Source organism: Pleurodeles waltl, chromosome 10 (genome assembly GCF_031143425.1).
Source record: "Pleurodeles waltl isolate 20211129_DDA chromosome 10, aPleWal1.hap1.20221129, whole genome shotgun sequence".
NCBI lineage: Eukaryota > Metazoa > Chordata > Amphibia > Caudata > Salamandridae > Pleurodeles > Pleurodeles waltl.
In genome coordinates, this window is record NC_090449.1 from 753,156,452 (window position 1) to 753,164,158 (window position 7,707).

The following is a 7,707-nucleotide window of genomic DNA, read 5'->3' on the forward strand; positions in this document are numbered from 1 at the left end:
ATATAATGTCATAGAACTGTAGAGCGCCTTGTTGTACATTATTACATTTGCACATCATACTTATAGGTGTTGCTGGAATGAGAATTTGCCTTAAAACAACAAAAGGCAAGAGGCATCCAGCAAAAAAGGAAAAGGTTCATTTTATTAAACAATACAGCTGGGAGAACAGTTATAGAACCGGGGTCTTTCATAATACATCAAATTGACACAGGTTTTATACATTTCTATGGGTGCAATAAAGTTATCATAAGCAAACATTTGTCATGGAGTCTCAGATACAATTCTAGACAGTAAAAGCAGGTGGACCTTGACCTGGCGTGGACACAATGTGGCCAGCGAGTATGTGTCCAGGTGTCCAGTCTGAGGGACACGTGGTCACTGCGTGAGCTGTATGTGCTGTGCCCTGTTTGGGTAAGTGCACCTAACTATGTGTGGTATCTAACTTTATGGTGGTTTGGAAATGTACCCATCCCTCTGGCCATGTGTGCTTTATTGGGGCCAATATCCGGGGTCCAATGTAGTGTTGCTGCCTAGTGCGATGTCTTTTAAGTTTGCATGTTTGTGCATTTGGCTGTCGGTTAAGTGTTACCTTACCTGTGACCTGTCAGTCATTAACCTTCAGGCCGGGGTCTCAGGGTCTGACTGACCACATACCTATGTGGGGTTGATGGAGAGTTCACAACGGGGGAATTTAACAGCTGTAATGGGTCTTTGTGTATGAAAATGTACCATTCATGTATTAGAATGTCTTGTTTTCGTGTGCATCGTCTTTAACAAATCCAACATCAACATAGGTTTGTAATAGAATTTCTGCAACAAAAACACCTTGTGTCATTTAACATTCATGCATACACTAATGGTTTGACGAACCATTCCTATAACTTTATGGATACTAACAATCATTCATTCATCACTTTCAGTGTTACCAGTATTCCTTCATTATAGTTTCATATTGTTTTTGGTAGTCACCCTTTCAGTCTCGCCCTTTAAAAACAGGACAATATTTAACCAGCTATTTGCATGGCTATTTTCTAATAAGGCACACGGAAAGCCATTTTGAATCACAGAATCAGCATTTCTGTGTGAGCAAATCTGTTTGTAGAGGCTACGATTTTCGGTGTCCAACTGCAAAACGTAATATGTGTAAAAACCGATACTCTTCAGAAGGGTAGGCGTGATTCTGTTTTCATGGTGTAAATGGAGAGAGGATACCCTGAAAATTATTCGACATTTAGAGGAAGAGTGGAACATATTTTTCTAATGAAGACACTATCATTCAAAGTGCAAATGCATGATAAAATGTGCACTTTCATGGGGGCTTAGATTCTGGGGCAGTTGCAAGTTCTTCAGAATAAGCCTAGAATTCTTTGTAAATTCCATAATGGTAAGACATTTAGTCAAATTGTAGGTTTGAGCCTACATGAGTGAATCTCTGATAGGTAGCGATGTAGTTTTATAGATCAGACTGCCTACGTTAGTAAATGTCTGATTAATAGCGATGTAGTTTTATAGAGCAGGTCTTTAATGCTTTTTTTCTAGGCTATGGTGTACCGAAGAAGATAATGGGATGAACACTGATCCTATACCTTCATCTCCTCAACACCCTTTGGAATAAAATACTAAACACACCACAACTTTGTCACTCTATACTAATACATGAACATCAGAACTGTAAAATTCAACCTTGTGTAATGTGTAGATTCAAAAGATGTGCATGCCTTTCTAAATATTTAACCTTTTCTTTATTTCAGGACATTGATGTATCGTCTATAAAGAACAAATACTTACAAGCTAGAGAAGTGGGTGATAGTCATGTAATAGCTGATGTAGGGTCGTCAGCCAGACCAGCCGAAACTGACAAGGTATTTCATATTTAAATGTGTGCTGTATCTAATTACATATTTGTCACCTTATCCATTATCCTAAATTGTTTAAATATAACTCATTCATCAATAAGTGTATTCTAGGCTTCCACACTAGAGCACAATACAGCTCTCTTAGGTGGTATTCCAACTATTCGGGTTTGAATGGTGCTATTGTTAGGTGGTTGATAATAAGGAGTGAAGGGGCAACTCTATTGTGCATAGTAGAATATGGGTTCAATCCCCTCCAGCTACAAACTGCTATTTTCCAGTAATTCTTCGGACTGTACTGTTTTATTTTTTAAGTGTGGTGATAGAACTTGGCAGTTTTAGACACATTGTTAACATGCAGAATGGATGGATAAAACTGAGTTTAAAATTATTTTTTTCCAGAGTTTATATTAGGGCAGAATCTACTCAGGCAAGATAGGCACATTTCAAAATAACAGAAACTCCCACAGTCAATATAAAATGTATGAGTTTAAAAAGGAAAGGAAAAACACATCATCGCCCAAAAATACAAAACAATAATATAAGCATATGAATGTAAATTTATCATTGATGATACCATTGAAATGAACACATGAATACTAATTAAAATACATGCTATTATTATCTGCATAATGCAGGAATGTTTGCCATTGGAGGATAAACCTGGCTGATTCCTCGAGATAAGATAGGGATAATACAATAAATATTTTTGCTTGGGGTGCGATTTTAGAAGCAGATCAGAAAAACTATATATGCAAAGTGGGGGGGCGTGGCTAAGGCGTCAAGATGGCGGACGCACTTTTGTAGTGCCCCGGACCCCTCCGTCATCCGCCTCTAGCTACGACCGAAATCTGCCCTTAGCGGCAGCACCTTCCTGCTTGGGGGGGCCTGCTGTTCCCCCAGGGACGAGCAGCAGAACCGACGCGGCCTGCTGGCCCGGTCGTGGGACGCCGATTGCTCACGGCCGCCTGCGCCCAAGAAGGCGGACCGTGAGTGAGCGGCGAGACGTGAGCTGTGGAAGGGGCCCCAGGACGTTGCAGAGCCCGAGATTCGTCGGCTCACTGTGCACCAGCCGAATAGTTCAGCGGAGGTCGCGGACGATGCTGCTGGGAAGCCCGTATACAGCGACAGCCGGCTGGGAGCAGGGTCGAGGCTCCCAGGCACTGGAGCTGTAGTGGAGCACGGCCCAAGGACTCGGGTGAGCAGAGGGGCAGGAGCGATGTGATGAATAGGGGGCCCCTTTGGAACCAGGGAAGAAGGACCCCCTCCCTTTATTCCCCCCCTTGTTGGACCGCAGCGACGAGTAAAGAAAGTTTGTCCAGCCTTTCGGCCTGGCTGAGGAGCACTGATAGCTCGCCGCCGCCTGCAGTCAAGATGGCGGACGGCGAATGAACGCTGAGGGGCGGACTGAGGAGAAGGTGGCGCGGTGCATCAGACCCGTCTGAGTGCCGTGCCGCAGCCAAGTAACACGGTGGAGGATTGCGGGCGGAGCCGCTGAGGGGCTCGCCTACAGCAAAGACCGGCTGGAGGTGAGGTTGAGGCGCCCAGACACTGGGAGCCGCAGTGAAACAAGGTCCAAAAATCCGGTGAGCAGAGGGGATGGGGCGAGGTGGTGGATGGGGGGGGTAGTTTTGGCAGCCAGGAGAGAGGCCCCCCTCCTCCCCCTGCCCTCCCCTTGATGGACTGACACCCCAGGTCCTCCCCGGGCAGCTGCAGGGGGAGCAGCGCAACAGTGAACTGTGACGGGTGGAACGCGACTCACTGGAGGTTCCCTCTTTTCTTTATTTCTTCCTCCTCCCACCCCCCCTTTCTCCACTCTACTGGAACGCGGTGACACTGGAGAGACGCGGTGGGGGCTACCGGTGGGGCCCTTGGATGATCTTTGTAAATGATCGGCTGCGGGTGGCAGCGAATGGGACCACAGGGCGACCATAATTCCCTGGATCCTGGAGACTAACTTGTTGATCAGCGGAGTGTGGGACCGCGCGGGAGTCCTTGGGTCATGGAGAAGGGCCCTGGACCCATGTGTGGTGACTTTAATTGGCTTCCACTGACAGATTTGCCGCAAACCCATACATTGTGCCACGGCTGGGGAACCCATCATGGGCAAGGACAAAACGGTGCAAAAGGCGGTAGGGCAAACACGCCTAGACCAATTCATCACGAGTACAAATGGGACTCGGATGGAAGATCGTGCCCAGGGTGGAGGAGGAGATCCACCGGCAAAGTCCGGCGACCTGGAAAAGATTCTTCAAGCTATCCAAATATCCCAAACAGCTGTGGAGTCTAAGATCGGGGACGTTAGGGGGGATGTAGCCTTGGTCCGGCAAGACCTCTGCAACGCCACAGCCCGACTCACGGAGGCAGAGTCGAGGATATCTACAGTGGAAGACGATGTGACTGCTCTCAAGGTGCAGGTCTCCGCACCGACATCTCGCACGTCGGAGCTCTATTGAAGAGCCGAAGTTACTGAGAATAGGTCCTGGCCCAACAACCTTCATATGGTGGGCCTTCCAGAGACCACGGCGGCCCCATCTCTGGTCACCTTTTTGGAGGAATGGTTCCGCTCTTGGATGCCAGCGGACTGTCTTATACCATGGTTTGCGATCGAGCGGGCCCACAGGGCTTTGCAATCGAGGCCCCCGCCGGGCTCTCCACCCAGACCGGTGATACTCCGTCTTTTCAACTTCAAAGACCGAGACGCGTGCTACAAGAAGCACGCTCCAAAGGAGATATCTTTTGCAACGGGGCAAAGGTCCTCCTCTTGCCTGACTACACTGGGGATGTGCAACAATTGCACCACTCATTCACTGAAGTAAAGCAGAAACTGAGGGCAAAGGACATATCATATCGTCTCCAGTTTCCAGCGAAACTCTGTGTAGTCCATGGAAACTAAACCTACTTCTTTGAGCAGGTAGCAGCTAGCAGCAGCATGGACTTGGCTGACAGAGGAAGGCCCTCTTGGTCTATACAGCGGAGAACCAAGACCAAAGCAAGATGAAGTGCAGCCGAACCAGCAGCAGAAGCTTCTGCCTGGTGAGCGCTGACGCACGCGCTCCAGGCAGTGCAAAACGCATCAGAGCTCCCACTCAGACTCCTCCCTTGTAGGCCCCACACATGGAACCACAGAGACAGCGATCGCTGGTGGGTTCTGGGGGAGTTGGGGGGAGCCCAGAACCATTGGGGACAATGCAGGCCTAGATGGGGTCCCTGAGTGACTCGGATTTGTCCTGCAGTCCGGTGCTGTAACTCTATAAGCAGATGGATAAACCTGGGAGGGTGCTAATTGCTTGGATGAGAGACAATATTGCTTACGATCCATTACCACTTATTGTGTTTTTCTTTTTGATCCGAAGATATGGAGGGGTCAATCAGTTAATGGCATACCTCACTATGTTCGAGAGTGAGGTGATTTATATGGGCGACCGATGCTTCTGGGGGGAAGTATGGGGTGGGATGGAAATTGGGAGGAAGGGAAGTTTGGGCCTTGTTTTAAGGTATGTGTTACTGTTTCTTACTACGTCAGTATGTTTGTGTTTGTTAGCAAGTGCACAGGATAGGAGATGCAGTGAACAAATTGACAGAGTAGGGGCGTTCATTCCACTGCGAAGAGAGCAACACGGGGGCTCCAGGCCAAGAAAAGGTGCCATCCGGTAACCCCCCTGTGGCACCTAATAACATATTCCTATGAGTCCAACACAGGTTATCTCGTGAAACGTTAATGGTCTTTTAGACAAAATTAAACGCACCACGGTGTTTAACTTTGTACACCAATACCGCCCTGATGTGCTCCTGCTGCAGGAGACGCACCTCTTGGGTGATCATTGGCCCTTATTGGCCTGTACAGGGTTTGATAGATTGTACCACGCGGGGTTTACGCGCGGATTGCGGGAGTGCCAATACTACTGCACCGTTCATTTCCCATAACAAAAATCCAGCTGTGGAAAGACCGGCAGGGACGCTATGTGACCATCACTGGGAAGGTAGAGGGTTTCACAATTAATTTGGTCAGTGTTTACATCCCTCCTGCAATGGTAAGAGGGACCTTCAAGGACCTAACCAAACTGCTCCTAGACTTGCCTCCAGCACTTACTATGCTGGGAGGGGACTTCAATGCAGCTCCAGACCCTGCCTTGGATGTGGCTGGTCCACTCTCAACTTACAGGCATACAATGGTGGCAGGAGTCATAGGATGGCTTTCAGCGACGGGGCCTTGCGATGCTTGGCGGGTGTGGCATCCAAGACGGTGGCAGTTTACCCACACATCGGTAGCCCACGGCTCGCAATCTAGAATTGATTTGGTGCTGTTGCCGAGCACGGATTGCACCTGTGTAAGGAAATGCCTCCTTGGCATGGTTACCCCCTGACATTTTGCCTTTGCTGATGCCAAGTTATGATTTGAAAGTGTGCTGGGACCCTGCTAACCAGGCCCCAGCTCCAGTGTTCTTTCCCTAAACTGTACCTTTGTCTCCACAATTGGCACAACCCTGGCACCCAGGTAAGTCCCTTGTAACTGGTACCCCTGGTACCAAGGGCCCTGATGCCAGGGAAGGTCTCTAAGGGCTGCAGCATGCCGTATGCCACCCTGGGGACCCCTCACTCAGCATATACACACTGCTTGGCAGCTTGTGTGTGCTGGTGGGGAGAAAATGACTAAGTCAACATGGCACTCCCCTTAGGGTGCCATGCCAACCTCACACTGCCTGTGGCATAGGTAAGTCACCCCTCTAGCAGGCCTTACAACCCTAAGGCAGGGTGCATTTTACCACAGGGGAGGGCATAGGTGCATGAGCCCTATGCCCCTACAGTGTCTAAGCAAAACCTTAGACATTGTAAGTGCAGTGTAGCTATAAGAGTATATGGTCTGGGAGTCTGTCAAACATGAACTCCACAGCACCATAATGGCTACACTGAAAACTGGGAAGTTTGGTATCAAACTTCTCAGCACAATAAATGCACACTGATGCCAGTGTGCACTTTATTGTAAAGATACACCCAGAGGGCATCTTAGAGGTCCCCCTGAAAACATACCCAACTTCCAGTGTGGGCTGACTAGTTTTTGCCAGCCTGCCACACACCAGACATGTTGTTGGCCACATGAGGACAGTGCCTTTGTCACTCTGTGGCCAGGAATAAAGCCTGTACTGGGTGGAGGTGCTTCTTACCTCCCCCTGCAGGGCATCCCAGCTAGTGGAGATGCCCGCCCCTCCAGCCACTGCCCCCACTTTTGGCGGCAAGGCTGGAGGTGATAATGAGAAAAACAAGGAGGAGTCACTCCCCAGTCAGGACAGCCCCTAAGGTGTCCTGAGCTGAGGTGACTCTGACTTTTAGAAATCCTCCATCTTGCAGATGGAGGATTCCCCCAGTAGGATTAGGGATGTACCCCCCTCCCCACAGGGAGGAGGCACAAAGAGGGTGTAGCCACCCTCAGGGCTAGTAGCCATTGGCTACTATCCCCCGAGACCTAAACACATGCCTAAATTGAGTATTTAGGGGCTCCCAGAAACTAGGAAGATAGATTCCTGCAACCTGAAGAAGAAGAAGGACTGCTGACCTGAAGCCCTGCAGTGAAGACGGAGACGACAACTGATTTGGCCCCAGCCCCACCGGCCTGTCTTCCTACTTCAAAGAAAACTGCAACAGCGACACATCCAACAGGGTCCAGCGACCTCTGAAGCCTCAGAGGACTACCCTGCATCTAAAGGACCAAGAAGCCCCCGAGAACAGCGGCCCTGTTCAAGAAACTACAACACTTTGCAACAAAGAAACAACTTTTAAAGACCACACGTTTCCCGCTGGAAGCGTGAGACTTTCCACTCTGCACCCGACGCCCCCGCTCGACCTGAGGAAAACT